Consider the following 22,242-nt stretch of genomic DNA (forward strand, 5'->3'; position numbering starts at 1 on the left):
GGTAAAGTGCTCACCTAGCACACACAAGGCCCTGGCCTCCCAAACAAAACAAAGCAAAGCAACAACAAAATTCAACATCCATTTCTGATAAAAAGAGAAATTCTGTAATGTGATAAAGGACAAGTAGGGAAGACACAGCTCTTAGTGGTACAAGACTAACTACTTATAAGACCAAGGAGAAAAGCAAGAGTGCCCACTCACACCACCCCTGTTCAATACAGTCTGCGAAGTCCTGATACAGCAGGATGAGGTAAGAATTACAACTCCAAGTCTAGGAAATAAAATTATCTTTCTTTGTATATAATTGTGTTTTTTACATAAGTCAAGCCTTTACAAAGGATGAGGACAAAAAGGGAGAAAATCACATGGAGAGTAGAGAACATATATACGGGAAAGTAAAGAATTTCCAATTGGGGAATGGCAGTTGACAGATGGAAGCGGGAAAGTTCAGACAGAGTTCTCTGGATTTCACAGAGTAAGAAAGCACAGGCTAAATAGGGGAATGGAAACAGTAGACAGGAAATGTCTTTTGAGGATCACCCAGAGCAGGACAACTGACAGGTATCTGAATAATCCAGACACAGAATCGGTATGTGGCATGGAGGCAAAAACGAAAGGCTCAAAGTCCAAAGCCATAATCCAAAGGACAGGGCAAAGATCCAAGTTTCCATATTTCAAGATTCAAGTGTTTCAAGATTCAAGGATGGGACCCCAGAGAGCCAACAACTGGGGAGAAGGTAAAGGCAGAGGATCCTCTCTGGCATCCTCAGTTACGTTTCTGAAAAGCACCCTGAATGGGTCTTCAGACCCAAAGACAGAAAAAGGAGTTAAAGGAAAACAACATAAAATGTCATGAAATATACATTTTTCAGTACAGTAAATAAGTTTCCAAAGCCAAGGCAAAGCATCAGTGCTGAGCCCTGCTCTGGTGAGTTCGGGAAGCGTAGGGTAGGGTCACAAAGTGCTGAGGCAGAATCACAAGCCACCAAGGGCGGGGTGGGGCAAAGGGTCCCCTCTTTAAAGCTTTCAATTCAGTCCTTACAGGCTTGAAATGTGATGTCTTTTGCATTTTCATTCTCTTGTTTTGTTTTTGCTACTTCTACAACAAAGAGCCTTTTCACTGTGTTTACTTTTATTTTGCTTTTGGTATTTTAAAAAGTAACAACCTTCCAGGGGCCCCTCTGCCAGCCATATATTGGGAGTGAGGGGCACACACAGTAACCCTTAGCCCTCAGCCTCACCCCCCCTCCCCGTGTGTTTTATGCAGGAATCAGTAATGATTGTGCTGTTTTAGCAGCATTGAGTCAAACTGCAAAAAAAAAAAAGTTAGGCATATTAGTATAAAAATTTTTTGAATTTTATAGTGAAAGAAGGTTGACAAAAGAATAGATGGTGAAAGATTATCTTTAATTCTGTTGATTCTACATTTGGAAGCTCCACAGAGAATATACATCTGGGCAAAACATCTCCTCATGTCATGAAAAGGAATCTCTGAGCACCTGTACCACCAGCAAGATCTGCATGGGAGGAAACAGGCAGCCCTTTGGAGAGCACAGCTTTCCCTTTATTCCAGACCTCCTTCCTCCCACCAGAACCTGTACACAGCAGATACTCAGGACATTTCTCCTGATCTCCTGACCAGGAGGACTCCAGGTCAGAGAGCTAGACCACTTCCACTTTCTGAAGCTCCTAAATTATACATTCTTAAATAAAGACATGTCAAAACAGCATTATACCTGTAATCCCAGCAGTTCAGGAGGCTGAGACAGGAGGATCACTAGTTCAAAGCCAACCTCAACAAAAGCAAGGTGCGAAGCAACTCAGTGAGACCCTGTCTCTAAATAAAATACAAAACAGAGCTGGGGATGTGGCTTAGTAGTGGAGTGCTCCTGAGTTCAATCCCGGTTACCAAAAAACAAACAAAACCCCACAGCATTATAGAATTTGTGGTATATTTTTTAAAATTTATTTATTTATTCTAATTTGTTATACAGGACAGCAGAATGCATTTCAATTTATAGTATACATAGAGAGCATAATTTTTCACTTCCCTGGTTGTACACAAAGTAGAGTCACACCATTCGTGTCTTCATACATGTACTTAGGGTAATGATATACATGTCTCAGAGTAATGATAATGGTGGTATATTTTAAATATATACATTTAATAAATCAACATTGTTAGGAAACTAATACAATGTCACTGTACTATTCTCACACACACACACACACAAAAAAAAAAAGATTAATAAACATGTTTACTAATCACAAACCAGATAGTATGATCTGGAAACTAGAGTAAGTTTAAAGTTATAACCAATATCCTCTTTCTGTAAATTTAGCACTATGACTGTTTACACCTAATATGCGCAAACCATCCTACCGTGTCCACAAAACTAACAAAGGAGCATAAACCTGTTTTGAGTCAAGGTATCCAACATGAGAACCCATGGTGTCTTCCTCTGCTCCTGGGAAGCTGTAACAACCTTAAATGCTGACTAGTCTACCTATGTCCACAGGGGTCAAACCTGTATCCTCTTCATTCAAGCAGCTCCAATCCACTCCCCAACCTCTGCTCTGAGGTCCTTCCTTAACATCTTTAAACAGATATTCTGTCTTACTCTAAGATGTTGTTGCCTTCTCAATCCTGTCCTACTTCCATTTTTCTCCTCCTTGTCTTTCCCAATCATTTAAATAAACTACATTCATTGTTACCATTCTCCCTATCATCCATTACCTCTTTAGCCCTTTTTAATCTAGGTCAATAAATGAATACACAGAACTTGTAGAAGTCAACATTAATACAGGTAATTTAGCATATCTTGTGTGATCAGCACTACCAGATCACATATGATGCTAAATTACCTATATTAATCACTTACTCCCATTCTGGGGCGGGGGTGGGGGGGGCAGCTCTGAACACGCAAAGCTGATAAACACTGGTTAGCCAACAAGGTATAGATGTCCCACAATTGCTCTTGAAAACAAGTTCATGGCTGGGTGTGGTGGCACATGCCTATAATCCCAGCAATTTGGGAGGCTAAAGCAGAAGGATTGCAAGTTCAAGGCCAGCCTCAAGGAATTTAGTAAGGCCCTTAAATGACTTAGTGTGACTCTGTATCAAAATAAAAAATAAAAAGGCTGGGGATGCAGCTCAGTGGTAAAACACTTCTGGGTTCAATCCACCATACCAAAACAAATAAACAAAAAAACCTAATTAGTGATTGATTATAGAATGAAAGATATTCATTCTATAGAGTGGACCAGGGAAAGGGGCACTACTTCAGAGTAATAAGCAGAGGTAAGTGCTATAATCTGGACCTTGAATGTGTTGAAGGCTTGGTCCCTGCCCCACAGCACTACTGGGAGGTGACAGAACCTTTAGCAAGTGGGGCCCAGTGGAAGGAAGTTAAGTCATTAGAAACATGCTTTTTTATTTTTTGGTGGTAGTGAGATTGAACCCAAGAGTGTTTGGCCTCTGAGCTACATTCCCAGCTCTTTTTTTATTTTTTATTTTGAGACATGGTCTAAGTTGCGAGGTTGTCCTTAAACTTGGATTCCTCCTGCCTCAACCTCCCAAGTAGCTGTGATTATAGGTATATGCCACCATGCCCACCTGGGGACATGATCTTGAAGAGAACAGTGGAGTCCTGATCCCTAATCTTCCTCTCTTTTTCACCTCCTGACCCAGCCATCAAGAGGTGAGGGCTTCCTTGATTTCCTGCTCCCACTATGACGCCCCAGAGCAACAAGCCAACTGGCCATGAACTGAAATCTCCAAAACTGTGTGCCCAAATAAAACTTTCCTCTTTTCTTTTGGTGCTAGGAATTAAATTCAGGGCCTCACCTATGCTAAGCAAGCACTCTACCACTGAGCTATTCTCTAAGCCCAAACCGTTCCTCTATAAGTTTGATTTATCTCAAACAGTTGTTACCTTAACAGAAAGCTGCCTAACACAGAAAGAAAAGAACTGTTAAAACTATAGAGGAATTAAACAAGAAAAAAATGGGCTTGATTTCCATTCAATTTATCTTTCCTTCAACTCTGGTTGAGAATTAAATTAGACTAATGCTAGCTCAGTGAACCACGTGGAGACTTAGAGACTTGTAAAGACCTTCAAGCTGTGGGAATAATCTTTCTCAGGACACGCACCCAGAAGTCCTTCTGGGTAGTCCTTTCCTATCTCGTCCCTTTCACTGTTCAGTGTCTGGCCATGAGAGATGGCATCAGCACTCGCCTCAGGTAATCTAAAGGTCACTTCCTTTACTCTCTGCTGCTGCAGATAAGCTTCCATGAGTCACCACTTTCTAATTCCACATGACATTATTTGCATGGTTTCAGGTACTCTACTCAAGCAAGCATATTAACTTGAAGTGACAAGTACCTTTCTAGATTATGATTATCTTCCTTGAATGGAGCTTCATAATGCCTTTATGAGTTCAAATATACTGAATCGGATAATTATTTACAAGGTCATTTCCAGTTCTAAACTGTAGTCCAAGAGTCTGTCTGACATGTCACGGCTAACCACAGCTGGTGGTCCTGTGCCTTAACACCAGCTTTATAAAGCACATCGCCACTGGTCATCTTCTCCATGTACTAAATGCACACCTTCATGCCTCTGCACAGGCTGTGCACTCTGCCTGAAATGCCTTCTTCTTCCACTGCCTTGTATGATCTTCATCTTCGCTGGAATACTTTCCAGATCTCATCCCCTCCCACTGTGCTTATGACTTTCCTTTACCTGCACAGCCCCACACCACACCCTTATACTAGCTATAACAGCACTTATCATACCAATTGGCACTCACTTGGGTCCACCTCTGCCTCGCCCACTTCACTGTGCATTCCTTGAGAGTAAAGATTTCTACTCATCCCATCCTGATAGTTCTGGCTTCTAGCACAGCATCAGCACACAGTGTGTAGTCAAATATCCAAAAAAAGTAGTCATGTGCATCCCTAGCATGTATCAAGATTTTTAATAACCATTCTGATTATTTTAACTAATAAGGATTAAGAGGATATTCACTAAACTATAATGACTAAATAAAATTTTCAAATTAATATTTGTAATTATATTATTTCTGTAATCTTAATATGTTTTCCTCTGAGTAGAAATTAAGGAAAAAATATAAGGCTGAGGTGTAGCTCAGTGACACAGTGTTTGCTGAGTACTGGCAAGGCCTGGGTTTCATCCCCAGCACTGCAAGAAATATATATTTTTAAATGTATATACACACACACACACACACACACAGTATAAATGTACCAAAAGATTATACTGTACCCCATAAAGGTATACACATTATTATCTGTCATGTAAAAAAGAAAAAGGATGCGAGAGAAAATAGAACCTGAAGACAATTTAAAATGGATCAGTTCTTCCCATATTTACTTTAACCATTAGCATTACTAAGAGTTTTAATTTTTTTTAATTTCGGTGCTGGAGATCAAACCCAGGGTCTTATACACACTAGGCACATGTTCTACCACTGAGGAGCACCCCTAGTCTAGGATATTTTAAATTCTATTTTCAATTCTGTCTTCGTTAACTTCATCTGAAATGGTTTCGTGGACCTACAACCTTGACAATTCACAGTATTTGATGCTGGGGATACAAATATGAACAAAAAAGACAAAGTATGCTATGTTCTGTTATACCTGTTAAATGCTTATTTCATTCCAATTATATTAAATACTCTGTTTTTAAAAAAAGCAATATTGGGCTGGGGATGTGGCTCAAGCAGTACGCGCTCTCCTGGCATGCATGCGGCCCGGGTTCAATCCTCATCACCACATACAAACAAAGATGTTGTGTCCACCGAAAACTAGAAAATAAATATTAAAAAATTGTCTCTCTCTCTCTATTTTTTTTTAAATTTTTATTGTTGGCTGTTCAAAACATTACATAGTTCTTGACATATCATATTTCACACTTTGATTCAAGTGGGTTATGAACTCCCATTTTTACCCCGTATACAGATTGCAGAATCACATCGGTTGCACATCCACTGATTTACATATTGCCATACTAGTGTCTGTTGTATTCTGACTCTCTCTTTAAAAAAAAAAAAAGCAATATCCCCCAATCTGGGATGAAGATGATTAGTAAGTCACTCAAGAAGTCACACATTCTGAGGACTAAAGAGGCATTAATTAAAGTTGGGGTGCAGGTCCCCTAGATGGCAGGAACAGTATGTGCAGGACAGTACCCTGGGTACTACAACATGCATTTCAGGGACTTGAAGATCAGTGTGCAAAACAGGCAGCCAAGGGCAGTGGCAAGAAATGAGGCAGGGGATGGTGGCAGGGTCTTTACTGAGCATTCAAGCGAATAAAAACAAGTGTTCAGGTTCTTATTCTCAAGGAGTTTATATTATAGAGGGGACGATGACAGGTCTCATTAACACTTTTAAGCAGGGGAGAAATGTGAAATTTATACTTCTTTATACAATTTTTTTCCACTCGTTTTTTGGTTCTCATTCCTGGGCTTGGAACATAGTTGGTACTCAAGCAAATGTCTACAATGCAAACAAACCTAGGACTTTTGACTCCCAGTTCAAAGACTCTTGCCTCTGCCCCATCTGGAAGGCTATGCATTAGTATCCGTCAACGTGGAACTACTATGCAGTTCTACTTCTGAAGCTGCTTTCAGAGCCAGTTTACAAATCACAAAAGAAAGTCTCATTAAAGTCAGACTTCATTTTGACTCAACCTGAAAACCTATAACAACCTCAAAACATAGTTATTTTTCAAAAACAATCTAGGAGCTGAGGGTATGTCTTAAGAGGCAGAGCACTTGTCTATCAAGCTGGAGGCCCTGGTTTTCATCCCTAGCACTGGCCAAAAAAAAAAGACAGGGGCTGGGGTTGTGGCTCGGTGGTAGAGTGCTCGCCTAGCATGCACGAGGCACTGGGTTTGATCCTCAGCACCACATAAATGTAAAATAAAGATATTTGTCCAAGGGCTGGGGTTGTGGCTCGGTGGTAGAGTGCTCGCCTAGCATGCACGAGGCACTGGGTTTGATCCTCAGCACCACATAAATGTAAAATAAAGATATTTGTCCAAGGGCTGGGGTTGTGGCTCAGTGGTGGAGTGCTTGCCTGGCAGGCGTGAGGCCCTGTTCGATCCTCAGAACCACATGAATGTAAAATAAAGATATTGTGTCCAGGGCTGGGGATGTGGCTCAAGCGGTAGCACGCTCGCCTGGCAGGCACGCGGCGCAGGGTTCAATCCTCAGCACCACATACAAATAAAGATGTTGTGTCTGCCGAAAACTAGAAAATAAAAAATATTAAAATTCTCTCTCTCTCTCTCTTTAAAATAAATAAATAGTAGATAGATTAACTATCCATAGCTTTTTGTGTCAAGGTTTGTGGAGGGGAGCAAATCTACATTCAGAGGATGAAGAAATGCTTCTGTGAAGATAATGAAGAAAATATGCCATATACTTCTTTGTAATTCATGATCTCTGTCCTCAAAGGACTTATATATATTTTAGTTTCCAACTGTAGTAGACAGTTGGTAAATATTTTAAATAAATGAACTGCTACCTTGTATTTGTTTTATTCTTTTTATGTGTTATAACATAAAACAAATACAAGGTAGCAGTTGTCCATTTATTTAAAATATTTACCAACTGTCTACTACAGGCCAAGTCAGGAGGAGTTTGGGAGATACAAAGACAAGGAAGGTAAAGGCCTGTCCTCAGGAAACTCAGTCTCAAGGGGAAAGGCAATACACAGTCCAGGACAAGCAGAGCTGTTACTTAGCAGGTATAGGCAGATGAGAACTCGGCTGTATATGGCTGGCATTAGTTCTAATTCATCAGTCATTCTTACTGGCTAGTGTCTGTGCTTATCCTCTCATAATACCAACTCATAAAATTTCTAAGAAATTACTATATGAGAAATGATATCCACCCCCCCAAAAATATTAAAAGGTTAAAAGAGCACACGGTGAGAACTGATGTTTAGGGATGGTGTTGGGTCTCCCTGAGTTTCTTAGCAAGGAAGGTCGGCATTTTGGAAAAGGATACTAGTTCTAGGTGAGGGGAATGGAATTACCAAGGGGCCAGGGGCTAGAATTACCCGTCTGGTCCTTCAACATGTGTTGAAGACATGGTTTAGAGCTATGCCACTCAACATAGGAGCCACTGACCACATCTGCCTATAAAGTATCTGAAATGTAGTCAGTCTGAACTGAGATGTATATGAGAGAAAAATATGCTCCAAATTTCAAAAACTTAAGTGGAAAAAAAATGTAAAGAATCTCAGTAACAATTTTAATGATCACATATTTAAATAACATTTTGGATATACTCAAATAATTGAAATAAAGTGCTGTGAAAACCAACTTCACCCCTTTCTTCTTACTTTTCTAATGTGGCTACTAAAAAATTTTAAGTTACATACATGGCTCACATTTGCAGTTTTTGCTTTCAAACTTCTATTGGGCAGGGCTAGTCTAGGGAACTTTAAAAAACAGGCTGAAGAGTTTAAACTTTCTGGGGAATGAAACACCAAGGAAGGTTTACAAACCAAAGTGTTTATGGTAGATCTGGGAGGGAGCAGGAAACATGAACAAGGCGCTGTTTCAGGAAGACTAGTGTAGGGGCAAAACACTGGAGGCAGCTGTCAATGTCAAATGCCAAAGGGTAAGCAGGCTACTCAGTTGGAAAGGATACAAGGTCTCTAGAAGCAACAAGCTGGGTGGACAGACAAGGAAGAACTCAAGAGTAGTTTGAGGGCTGGGGATGTGGCTCAAGCGGTAGCGCGCCTGCCTGGCATGCATGCAGCCCGGGTTCGATCCTCAGCACCACATACAAACAAAGATGTTGTGTCTGCCGAAAACTAAAAAACAAAATATTAAAGGTGTTCTCTCTCTCTGTCTGTCTCTCTCTCTCTTAAAAAAAAAAACAAAAAACTGTTCTCTCTTAAGCATTTAAAAAAAAAGAGCAGTTTGAGACTAGCGAAGAATAACAGGTGCAAGTGCTGAGCCCAGCCTAGATAATCAAGATGCAACTCTCATATGAGTTAGCAAGCCCAGCACAGTTTAGGTTAAACCTAGTTTAGCTTAGTAATAAGGGTGCCCAGGCAGAGGTACAAGTCAGAGAACAGAACGAGTGTCCTCTTCAGCAATTATAGATCTATCTCTATATGGTAAGACTTCCAACAGCGGGAAGTCCCAGAGAATGCCAAGAGGAGGTAGGCAACACTACCAGAAACGATAGTATAATAAACAATAAAAGCAAAAGCCCAACTTATAACATAATCAATAAATATTTTCTGGAGTCTGCTCTATGCCCAAACTCTTACAGGCTCTGCAGATATGGCAAAAATAGAAATGGTCCTGAATCACAAATTGCAGTGAGAGCTATGAAAAATGAACAGAAGCTCTGAGAGACCTGAGGGTGGATGGCAGTTGTGGGATGAGGTCGCGAAGAAAAGCTTCTCTGAGCAATGACAATTTAATGTGAACCTTGAGTTGGTTTGGTGATGACTTGAACCCTGAACTAAATTGCATTTTTTATCTTTATAAAACTCAAATGGAAGAAATATAAAGACCTTAGATGTACTTGTGTGAAAATGTTCTTAATTTCTAAAAACCAAAAATAGACTTAATGTTCAATTCTTAAGTATGGGCAGCCTATTCACCAGTGGCGCCCTCCTTCTCTACTCCTCTGCTCTGCATGTTCTTTCTACCTTTCTGGCTCTGGATAATTTAGAGTGGCTCAGAGGTAGAGTGCTTGACTGGCAAATATGGGACACTGGGTTCCATCCTCAGCACCACATAAAAATAAAATAAAGGTATTGTGTCCACCTACAACTAAAAAATAAATATATTAAAAAAACCAACTTGAGATTAAACCTATGTCCTTGAACTTCCCAAATGTATGGTTCTTACAGTCCTTTTTCTCGTCCCTGGAACAGTAATGATATTACCTGATTGGTTTGAGGTAAGGATTAGGAAAAATATGTTAAGAGGCTGAGACATGGTAAGCATGAAATAAATGTTAGCTAACATTACTACCATTTGAACAAATGGTATTGTTCTTATTTTAAAACATTTTAAGTGCTTCTATGTGAATGATGAATAAGTTATTTTCACAGGCATGACATTTATGTTCCAGTTTGGAAATTTCTATCAGAAACACTGCTAAAATAATGATTTTGGGGACAAGCACTTAAAAGCCATCAAGAACAGCGGTTGAGGTGGTGAATGCCTGTAATCACAGTTACTTTGAAGGCCAAGGCCCAAGAGTCGAAAGTCTGAGGTCAATCTCAGTAATTTAGATAGATCCTGTCTCAAAGGTTGACAATGTAACTAAAGTGGTGGAGTGCCCTAGGTTCAATCCCTAGTACCGCAATACGTACATACATAGATAAAATAACTGTCAAGAACTAAAAAAATATACAGGTATCCTTATTATCCCCACTGATCTCAGGTAGGGCAAGCCTATCTGATTTGTGTTCTGGATACTGGTAAATGCACACAAGTGTGGGGACATACTACATTCATAACCCTCCCACGACCCACCTCACACCATAGAGGTAGAGGCAAGACAAAGTGCTACAAGCTCTGCTCCTTAAGAGGCATTTACATGACACTACCAAAAATACATATGGTTTTAAACCAAGATCACAGATGCTTCTCCAAATCAACAGGAAACCTACACTACTGAAATTTTAAAAAATAACCTCTAGCATTAAACTTACACAAGATGCGAAAATGTGGACTTGTATATACCTTAACTTCTATTTGCTTAACTGTTGAGGGGACACTAATAATAATACAAAGGCCAAAAGATACAAGGAGTTAAAAGTCCCAGAATGGTAACTAACCTGTACCCAAAAAATTTACAAGGGGCTGGTCTTCGAGGCCCTCACGAGGCTGCCCTTTACTGGGAGTCCTTAGCCACTAGTGTATTTCGCTGGATGGGGCATTTGGCCACCACGGCCAATAAACCCGCTAGTTTGAGTCTTAAGGGCACCAGACCAGGGGAAGGTGGAACGCTCGCGGGAGCTGTTTGGAAGGCCATCATTTCTCCGGCCCCTCGTTTCCTGGTCCGAAGCCACAAGCGCCTCCCCGAGCCGCCACTCGGCCAGCGCCCGGGAGCCCCCGGCCCGGCGAAGCTGGGCACACGATGCCTCCATCACGCAGGTCCCGGGCGCGAGGCGGGGACGCCGCGCAGGGACCCGAGCTCGGAGGCTTGACGTTGCCTCCGCCGCCGCCAGGCAGAGGCGGACGCAGCTCCGCGGGCCTGGGCTCTCGGCCGCGTCGCGGGGCCCGAGGGCTCCCCGTCGCTAGGCCCCCCAGCGACGGGAAGCGAACTCGCCACCGCCAGCCCCCCCGGAAGCCCTCCCCCCAGCTCACACCTGCCGGCGCGTGACGCGGGAGCCGCGCGCGCCCGCCCGCCCGTCCCTGCCGGTCCACTCCGGGCGCCGCGGCCCAAGAGCCGGACGTCGCCCGCGGCCCCGGTAGTCTCTCGACTCCTATCCACCCGACGCCAGCTTCGTGGCGCGCGCCGGGCGCAGCCGCCCCCACCGACCCCGCGCGCTCACGCCCCCTGCCCGGCCCGTTCCCGCCGCGCGCGCTCAATCGCGAGGACACGTACATGCCGCGTCTCAGCCGCGCCGCGCGCCCCCGCGTGGGCGCCCTCGCCCACCCGGGGGCGCCCCACTCGGACTGGGCGGTGCGCGGGGGAGGGGAAGGACGGCGCGGCCGACAGTACTCACCGCGGAACCGCGCCGGCTCCGAGTGCGCGGCGTTCCGCTGTGAGGCGAGACGAGGCGTGCGGTCCCCGCTTCTCCGCAGGCTATGAGGGCGACGTCGCAGGGGGACTGAGGGGCGTGGGGTTTACTCCCTCCCGCTTCACCTTCTAGAAGCTCGGGGACCCCAGAAACTAAAAACAAAATAAACAAACTTTCCCCTCCGCCTCCCTCCCCCAAAACCACAACACAAACACTGGGGGGCCCGCCCAGAGCCCCACTCCATTGGCTGTAAGGAGGTTGCCTCCGGTTCTCATTGGCTGGTTTTTGTGCCCGTCAAGCTGCTGTTCCGCCCCTCCAAGTCCTCGCCGCTGCCGTTGCCCCTCATTGGCTAAGTGCTTCCCGTTTGACGATCTAGGATTGGCTGAACGGCCTGCGCCAATCACGCGGAGACACACCCCCTCAGCATCCCAGAGGCCGCTTCCTCGGTCGCGGACCCAGAGAGTCAAAGGGGAAACTAGAGCATGATGGCGGCCGAGCTTGCTTGGCGCAACCATCGTCTTTTTTCTTTTTTTTAGTTCATCAATGCCTCTCCCAGGCGCTGTTTCCTTTAAGCTCCTCTCTCCATCCAATATTGCCTAATAACGGAATCTATACGTGCCGGCTTCTTGATTTATCCCCACCGAAGTGTTGAGTGTGGGCTGGTTGTGCGTCATTGGACTGTCAGGATGTCGCTCGCAAGTCAAATCCTCAAACCATTGGTGGGACAGCAAGAAAGCCCGGCTCACAACAAGGGCTAATGCCATTGGTTTGACTCCACTGAGTTCTTTCCTGGTACTTTATTGGGCACACAAATGCGTCCTTCAGACCCGGATTTGCTGTGCTACAGTTAATTGTTTAGAAGGGAGCTGGGAGCAACTCTGATTAGTTGACCAGTAGTTGATAATAATGACTACCATTTATTGTGCGTGTTTTGTTCCAAGTACTGTATTGAATTCTTTACAGAGAACATCTGGTTAAACCTGTGAGTTACACACTGAGGTTTACAGGTAGGAAATGAAGGCTTGAGAGAGGTTAAGAAATTTCCCAAGGTCATCCAGTTACAAAGTAGTTGGCGGGCCTTTCTTTGTGTCCTGTATCAGATTCCAGAGTCTTCACTCTTTTCACTATGCTTTAGTGCCTCTTCTTGAGTTCATAAGCGTACCCGTCAATCAACCCAGTATTTTAAAAACATTTCATTCAGATGCCAGGTTCCTCAATCAGTTTCTGGCAGTGACACTGCTGGAGACTACCTATAGCAAGGTTGTCATTGCCTCTACTTCATCCACCCTCAATTAGTCTTGATCTTTCCATGACAAATAGCCTGCATCTATGATCATTTTCTTCTCAGATTTAAGAATGGATATTTCTACCACCCTCGTGTGCCCAGAACATGTGCGCATGTGCATTACACTAACCCTTACCATCCATCCATCTTCAGCTTGTTCCTTGGAGAGAGTCCTCAAGAGCTGGAAACAAGGAGAGAGAGAGAGAGAGAGAGAGAGAGAGAGAGAGAGAGAGATTGCCTTAGAAATAAATAATTGATTGCTTGCAAATGAAAAAGCCCTTCAGCTCCTGGAAAGCTTCCAGGGAGCTGATGCCAAGCAAGCCTTGTGCTCCTGGCTTATGGCCACTGGGTTCTTTTCTCTGTGACAGCTTTCCATATTTCAGCCAGGGGAGGGCAGGATGCTTCGGACCCATTGCCAGAGGGCCAGCCCTAAGCCTCTGGGACGAAATGATCTTCAGGAGCACAATGCTGGACTCTAGCCCACATTTCGTCAGGGGTAATTACCATTTTACCATCCCAAATCCCTATCCCCTGTAGCTTCAGTGGGATCATGGCCCTTGTTTCACTTCCTAAACCAAACTGTTGTGTAATCTCATTGGCACTGCTTTAATAATAAAACAACCACAGTAACATAATAATAACACTTATGACCTTTAAGTAAAGGAAGACAAAAGTATTTCACAAACATTAATTAAGAGTAAATGGCAGGTATTCCTAGGGCAACTGCAAGGGCAGAAGAAAGATCATGAGTCACATTCTAATAAAGTTTCTAAGGACCTGAATCCTTACAGCTCCACGCACATGCCCCATACCAGCATTCAAAAATCTGAGCATTTTGAACCAGAAAACACAAAGAATGTGGGGTCCAAAACCTTCCTAACATTCAAGTTGACTGATTGTACCCCTATTTTAACCCTTAAAATAGTGCTAATTTTTTGTTGTTATTTTTTGATACTGGGGATGGAACTCAGGGGCTTTACTACTGAGCTACATCCTCACCCCTTTGTATTCTTTTTTTTTAATATTTATTTTTTAGTTTTCAGCGGACACAACATCTTTGTTTGTATGTGGTGCTGAGGATCGAACCCGGGCTGCACGCATGCCAGGCGAGCGCGCTACCACTTGAGCCACATGCCCAGCCCTCTTTTATTTTGAGACAATGTCTCACTAAATGGCTCAGGATACCTCAAAGTTGCAATCCTCCTGCCTCAATCTCCCAAGTCACTGAGATTAGTGCACTAGTTAGTATTTAGTTTTATATTTAATATTTAATTGTTGGATATATCCCGGTTATAATTATACTGAAATAATCTCTTTTTCATCTTTGTATCCCTTACATTGCTCTGATCATAAAAGGTTCCCAAATAGATAATTGTTCAGTAAATATTTAGCAAACATGTGGAGCACTTGCTTAGGGAACAAGGGTTGTACACCTTCCTTATGGTCAGGAACCTTAGTCTGGGAGGGGGCAGGCAACAGGTACACAGACAATCATAGTGTAGTGCTGGGACAATTGGCCCTAGAAGCACATGGGATGGTCAGGGGTTTCCAGGGATAGCTAACCAGAAAAAGTGACATATAAAAGAAAATTAAAGTGCCATCTACAAAGAAAACTAAAGACTATTGCCTGTTAGCCAGGCAATAGTCTGAAGATGTGTTTTTACCTTTAGCATTTGTTTTCTGGGGTTAGAGAACAGGATGGGAATATCCGGGAGCGGCCAAAGCCTGTTATTCCTATATTCTTTGTCTTTGAAGGCCTTCAATTATTTGACCATTCTGCCTCATTGTGCTTCTCTCCTTGGGAGAAGATGGGAAGCCTGAAACCTTGTCATAGTTGCCCTCTTGAGAATAGGGAAATAATTTCCAAACAAGATTGCTACGTGTTTTTTTTTTTAATCATAGAAGTAACACTGAATAAATATATGACTTTAATTTAATATGGTATTTAATATGGTATTCTATATTTAATTTAATATGGTATTCTATATTTCAGACAGTATACAAAGTTAAAAAGTAAAAAATAAAAGCTTTCCATAATCCTATCTCTACAGCCAGCCACCCATTAAGGAGAATGTCTCCCCAGACTCTTTCATGACGAGATCCACACATGGATTTCTTCTTCGAACAGTGGGGATGTGGTGCAGGGTCATATCTGGGCTCTGAGAGCTTTTGTTACTCTAAAGTGCAGCTCTGAATGGAACCTGTCCTCATTTTCTGTCTGGATAAGAAGGAAGCCAATAAATCAATCAAATATTTATCACAGAGGATGAGGGTTTCAAATTTCTGTCTCATGAAGTGTTAGGACTCTGGGGCTTGCTCAGCTTGGTGTGAATGTACAACTAAGGGGGTGAGGGTGTCCGCTGAGCTCACCCTCACTGCCCTAGGGCTTTTAGGCACGACTTGGTGATTGTGGCCACAAACCATACCCTGAAAGGCAGCCCAGATCAGAAAATGAAATGCTGGGTTACTCTCCTATACTCTCCCTCTCTCTGCATGCTACTCAGGGTTAATATTTTTTGTTTGTTCCCACCCAACCAGAGTTGAGTGTAAAAAGACCCCTCGAGCCCTGCACACTTGTGTGCAGGCATGGGCACTGTGTTCTTGGAGCACTATACTATTCTTAGAGTTCTATATGTGGTGTTCCATTGAGTTGGTTTTTTGCTGGAAGGGAAGGCAGATTTAATGAGTGATAGCTGCCTTGGATGGTGACCAAGAGTGCTCCAAGCCATCCAAAGCAACAGTCTTCCTTTTTGTCCCTTGAGAGATTGTGCTGTGATCTCTGCCCTTGGCCTGGACAAAATCCAAGGCAGTGGGGATTTTTGGCAAACACTTCTGCAGTGACCCAACCTTGGGATGACATAGCCAGCTGGTTCTACTCCAGCTCTGATTTCTGTGGCACAGGAGAACACCCGCCACACTTTGCCCTGGCCTCTCATTGCTATGAGACATTGGGCAGTGCTTGTAAAGTATTCTGCAATTCTTGAAGCTTCTGACAATAGGATGATCCCTGTCAAGAAACCTGACAAGGGGACAGCTATCAGCTGATACTGCTCACTTGGGCCTGGGTGTGGCAATAGCCAAAGACCAGGATCAATGTAGGAGAGGAACATACTAGTGTGTGCAACGACAAAGGGCATGCTCATAAGCATTTATTGCATGTCTGTGGCGTTTACTGTGCAACAAAGCCCTTGAGATAGACGCTGTGCCACTTCCAAATCACCCCTCATTTTTTATGACCACACTTCCTGAAAGCTACTTAGTCAAGCAGCAAACCCTGGAACCCTTCAGCATGCTGGCCAATGTTAGATGCACGGGAGGGGTTTCACAAGAAGGCAAGGAGATGTTGTTGTTAATAATCACTGCCCTGTCCTGGACATGTGCATGTGTCTGTCAGACCCCATACTGGGGGCTTTGCACGAATGGTGGCAGTCATGCTTCACAGCAACCATGGTTATCCCCATTTTCCAGATAGGAAAACAAAGGCACTGAAGGGCCAAGTAACTTGCTCCAGGTCACCACAGGTAGTTGTTGAATCCACAGTTGAACCCGGGCAGTCTGACTCCAGTGAGTGAGCTGAGCCACACAGCTGTGGTGCCCAGAGATGTCTACAGTAAGAACTCCACAGCACAGCTGGGGAGACAACCAGCCCCCAAAACAACAGCAGCCCCCATAGTCTTTATTCACATACTCCACCCTCCTTTTCCTATAGACTCAGGGAAAGAGGCACACCGCTCCCTGGCGAAGTTGCTGCCTCTGGACGTTCTTCCTCTGTAACCCAGTTGGCATCTGCTCTCCTTCCAGCCCTTCAGAGAGCCTGCCTGCCTTCCTTCCCTTTTCTCTTCCTCCCTCCCTCTCCTCCTCATTCCTTACTTCCCTTTTCTATTTCCATAGCCCAACTTCTTAAATAATAACCAGTGACCGTCTCTATCACTACCAAGCTCCCTTCTGTAAACCTGGCTTCTAGCCCTAATGCTACTCAAACTTGTTTCTCTAAGCTCATCTATAACCTTTTTTTGTGGCCAAGATCCAAGAGACTTTCCAAGTCCTTGTTTCCATGGCTTCACCACTATGTTTTACTCTGAGAATCTTTACTTTGCTTCCCAAAATAGCCAGCTTTCCTCCTACCTCTACAACTGTTCATGCTCTTTTTCCTACCATCTCTTTTTCTGGGCTCCTTCAAAGTGCCTGGGTGCACTTTCCTCCTTATGTGGTCCTCTGAGGGCACAGGGTGGGGGGAAGCCAGGTCAGCATCCTGCCTTCACCTCGAAGATTACCATCTCCATCTCTCCATCTCCAGCCTTTGTTCTGAGCCTGCTTGCATCTAACTCTGTGCAGGTCACATAAACTATCTTCAGTTTCCTTAGTTCTAAAATGAATATATCAAATCACATTTGTTATTCTCAACCCCAAGATAATGATAAAACTTAATATTTTAAAGCATATACTCTGGCGGGCAGGACTGGGTATATAATTGTGGGATCCAGTGCAAAATGAAAGCACAGGGCTCCTCATCAGAAATTATGAAGATTTGCAAGGTGGCAACGGCAGAGCATTAAACCAAATGTGGACCCCTCACCTTCTGAGTCCTGTGGAAACCACAGGTTGCATGACCAGAAAATGGGCCCTTGTGTGTTTCACATATGTTAATTTAGTCAATCCTCAAACAATCTTAGGAGGTAGATACAGATGAGGGAAGAGGAGAAGAAGAACTGCCCAAGGTCACACAGTTTTTAATTGGTAGATATGAAAAAAAAAATCATAGCTACCTGTCAGGGTTATTGTGAGACTCACAAGGAGAAGGTGCCCAGTGAGGGATGGTTTCCTCCAAGGGACACCTCAGTGGGGCCATTCCCAGTCCTTCCTTGGTGAGTTTGTCTATTCCTACTCTGTATCTATGCCAAGTATGCCCCTTCCTCCTTATCCTGCACCCCCTTCTACACTTCTACTCCCTCCTCCCTTCTCCAGGCTTTTAGCGGAGTGGAAAGCAAGGCCCACCCCTTTTCCTCCCCTCAGATCCTCTGGCTACCCTGATGGAGTCTTCACCATCTTGATGCTTGGGATTTTACTAAGAGTTCTACATAGGGGCTGCACCTTTCCCTGCCTGCCTCCTTCCTCTCCTTGAACTCCTCAAGGGTAGCTCAGAGATCCCGTCCTCCTTCCCAGATCCTCCTCTGACCTACACTCCAGGCTGAGTGCCCCCTCTGGGCTCCATACTTCCTGAGCCTCTCCACCATAACACTTGCCTCTCTGGGTCCTTCTTCCCAACCAGGTACTGAACATCCTGGGGACAGAGACCAATTCTGACTTATCATAGCACCTGGGGCACAGAAAATTCTCAATGAGCTTTTTCAAATGAAGGAATGAATGAATAAAAGTATGAAGTAAATGTTGCTTAAAACTTGGGCTCTCGTGTATGCCTTGGCAAGGACGGGGCAACTAATGGGCACCTCTGTAAACTGATGACATGTGTGGAAACCAGTAACGGCTCCCCAGTTTCTGATGAGGGAGGGGACCTCTGGGATTCCTCCTGACAAAACACTGACTAAGATGACAGGTAGGACGGTTGGGAGGTGGTGCTGGGAGCAAAGGCATGGGGGACAGGTGTCCTAGGCCCAGAGGTCAGCTGCAAAGTGTTTCTGGTCTCAGGCCAGCCTGCCACCTGTTTGGGCACTGCCTGTGAGGTAAGAATGTTTCTTTTTTTCTTTTTAAGGAAGGAGTTTGGGGCTGGGGTTGTGGCTCAGCCATAAAGCGCTCGCCTAGCATTCATAAGGCCCTGGGTTCGCTCTCCAGCACCCCATAAAAATAAAATAAAAGTATTGTGTCCACCTACAACTAAAAAATAAATATTAAAAAAGGAAAGAGTTTAACTATGCTGCTCAGGCTGGTCTTGAATTTGTGGGCTCAATCCACTCCCCAACCTCAATCCACTCCCCTGCTACTCCCCGAGCAGCCGGGATTCTAGGTGTGCGCCTTAAAAATGGGTTTTACATTTTTATTTATCTATTTATTTGTTTTGGGGCAGCTGTAGATGGAACCCCAGGACCTTGCACAGGCTAAACACACAGTCTACAGGCTGAGCTACACCCTCTGCCTTGGTTTTTATATTTTTAAATGATTGAAAACAATTTAAAGGAATAATTCTTTGTGGAACATGGAAATTATATAAGACCCAAATTTCCGCATCCAAAAAGTCTCACAGACGCTCGGCTGCACCCGCTCTTTCACAGCTGGTCTGTGACTGCTTCGGTGCGATAGAAGTCGTGTATCTGAGAAACCTGGAGTATTTACTCAGGCTCTTTGCAGGAAGATCTTGCCCAACCTGACCCTGCCATCTGCCCCAGAGGAAGGACTCGAGCTGCCAGCTGGCCACAAGGGGTCAGCCTTTCCCCACAGTGCCGCCAGCCGCCTGGGCTCCTCCAAGGAGCCTCAGCACACAGGGTTCTTCAGGGCCACCAGAGGGACGTCAGGATCTTTCCCAGTGCAGCCAGGGGACAGCCAGTGGAGTCATTATTGGGAGAGGCTAGAGGAAACCCCCCAAATAAATCAATAAACAAACAAACAAATAAAAAAATAAAAACCATTTTTAAGGCCGGGCGAAGTGGTGCACACATGGCACACAGACAGGGGCTTGGAAAGCCTGTGGCTGGGTGCAGGGTTGGCCAGCCTCTATGGAAATGTTGTTTCTTAGGTTTTATTTTATTTATTTACTTATTTTTATAGTGCTAGGGATGGAACTCAGGCCTCACCCCTGCTAGGTAAGAGTTCTACCTCCATGTGTGGTGGAGAGGACAGGAATGTGAACTAGCTTGCCTGGTTTCCTCGTGTGTCCACGGGGCTGATCTCAGAGCCCCTGTCCTGAGGCCAGGGGGTAGTCACATAGAGTGCCCCAGCACGAGGACAAACTCGGGAGAAGCACCCACCCAGGAGTGTTAGATCCAGGTCTTGGGATGTTCTCTCCTGGATTCTCTCCCTGCCCCGCCCCCTGCATATTTGCCAATTGTGCAGCTGAGACTCTGGCACACGGGCTAAACACCCCCAGCCCCCAACACATGGCCCTGCCTCAGAAAGAGCTGCAACATTAGCTGGTGGCACAAAACTCCCACAAGTTTTTTCTTTCTTTTTAATCTTTATGTTGTTTATTTATTTTTATGTGGTGCTGAGGATCGAACTCAGTGCCTCACATGTGCAAGGCAAGCGCTCTGCCGCTGAGCCACAACCCCAGCCCCACAACTTTTCTTGATGGATAGTTTTGGGTGAAATGTTAATTTAGTTTGAGAATCCTTTGAATATAAAATACAAATAAAACCTACATCAGGGCTTGGGGATCTAGCTTGCAGACGTGGCCCTGTCTCCTAACCACTTTCATAGGTGGAAACTAGCTTTCGACCGGTCACCTGGAGAGAGGCCACTCAGCGCAGTGAAAGTGCTCTTGGATGTCCTTGACAGCCAGCCCTTCCCATGACTTGTTGGGTGGCTTTGGACAAATCTCACCTCCAGGAGGCTCCTTTCCTCCTCCCAATTCTGTGAGCATTTTGAAAGGACACACGCAGAAAGGGCCATTTCTGAGCAGCCAGGGGCCTGGAGCCATGGTTCTACCCAGTCTGAGGGCCTGGGAGATGAAGACTCCACTTAGAACACACAGTGAGAGGAGAAATGCTCCTAGAGGAGGGATAAGTGCAGGCCTTAAGAAACAGCAGGGTCTCATTTGACTCTCCTGTACTGTGTAGCAAATCAGGAACAAGGCTGAAAGGGTCATGATTGATTTCCCATTTATTTATTTACTTAGTACTGAGGTGTGCACCCAGAGCCTCATACATGCCCAGCAAATGCTCTACCACTGAGGTACATCCCCAGCCCTTTGGACTTACAGTTTTTGAGACAGGGTCTCACTAAGTGGCCCAAGCTGGGCTTGAATTTGCCATCCTCCTGCCTCAGCTTCCTGAGCATCTGGGATAACAGGCGATTGCCACTGTGGCTGGTGACGCCTCACCAGTTTGTTAGTCTGGCTTATTTTCTGTTTTAAGTGACTGTCAAGTCTTCCATCTTTTAACAAATAGGTATGAAGCAAATACTGCGTTACAACAGTGAGCTAGACAGGTGAGGTCTAGCTGTTCTACCTGTTCTCCAGGTTCAGGCACCCTAAAGAATGGGTACCTGCGATGTCCTGCTGCAGCACATGGTATCTTCCTTGCTGCACAGGCGGGAGAGTAGAAGCCTTGAAGTGCACGCCTAACTGGGAGGTCTTTGCAATTAGCTTAAAAACACTCACACTTGCACCTGCTTCCTGCCTTTGTCTAAGGTGTATGCGCTCCCAACCTTGGTCAGGCTCAGCTCACTGAGCCCAGGGTATCTGTCTGTCCTGTGGCAAAGCTTGTGCAGCTGGAACAGCAGCGCAGATGATCAATGACAGCCTCTGCGTCTTTGGGGCAGGAAGGCCTGAGTGTGGCACAGTGTGGTACGTTGCCAGATGACAAACTGAATCCACCGCGCATGGCAGGGCTAATTAGCTGCAGAGGGGGCTTTGTTGATGTTTATTCAGAATGTGGCCATGACAACCAGGTAGCAAATCCTTGGCCGGATTTGAGCTTGGAGGCTCTCTTGCCATCGGCCCTGGCTGCTTTTGGAACAGGGCCACTGCTGGGCACACACAGGCACACCCCAGATTACTTTCCATGTGGGGTGTAGTGAGACTCAGGAAGAGCAGCAGATTGGGAGGAAACCGGACCAGGGACAGAGCGCAGTAAGGCAGATGTGTGCACAGAAACACACCTGTTCTGGGGCGAGCATGGCCGTGAAGAGCTAATCAAGGTAACTAGGCTGAAACTGGAGGATGCCTCTCAGAGAGCTGTCCCAGAAGTCAGCGCTCTGTCCAAGACACAGGGCGGAGAGCCTGGGAAGCGCTTTCAAGAAGTCATCTGTGGTTGCTGGAGCCTCAAAGTAGAAAGCAGGGGCCCTAAACAGAGGGGATTTACACCCCCACCGGATGCATTGGGTGACATCTGGAGACATTGTGGCATGCAGCAGGTAGAGGCAAGGATGTCTCCACACCCTGCGATACTACCACAGCCCCTCCCCCAACAGAGGACTTGGCAGCTCCAAAGCGTCATTAGTGCTGAGAGTCTGAGCCTGAGGTACAGCTCCGGAACTGTATTTTATGTGATGAGGGACTTGGGAGAGCTGTGTACCTCACCTGAGAAATGGCA

At 45.0% G+C, this 22,242-nt stretch overlaps 1 protein-coding gene across 1 annotated transcript in view; it reads right to left on the bottom strand.

The window, feature by feature from the left end:
* The window catches only part of Tnrc6b (trinucleotide repeat containing adaptor 6B), a 257,256-nt gene extending 245,304 nt beyond the window's left edge, over positions 1-11,952 (bottom strand). The window contains exon 1 of the mRNA XM_027928331.3: positions 11,740-11,952. The gene's annotated coding sequence lies outside the window, so the exon portion shown is untranslated. The remainder of the gene's footprint in view (positions 1-11,739) is intronic.
* Positions 11,953-22,242: the final 10,290 nt, after the last annotated feature.

Source organism: Marmota flaviventris, chromosome 3 (genome assembly GCF_047511675.1).
Source record: "Marmota flaviventris isolate mMarFla1 chromosome 3, mMarFla1.hap1, whole genome shotgun sequence".
NCBI lineage: Eukaryota > Metazoa > Chordata > Mammalia > Rodentia > Sciuridae > Marmota > Marmota flaviventris.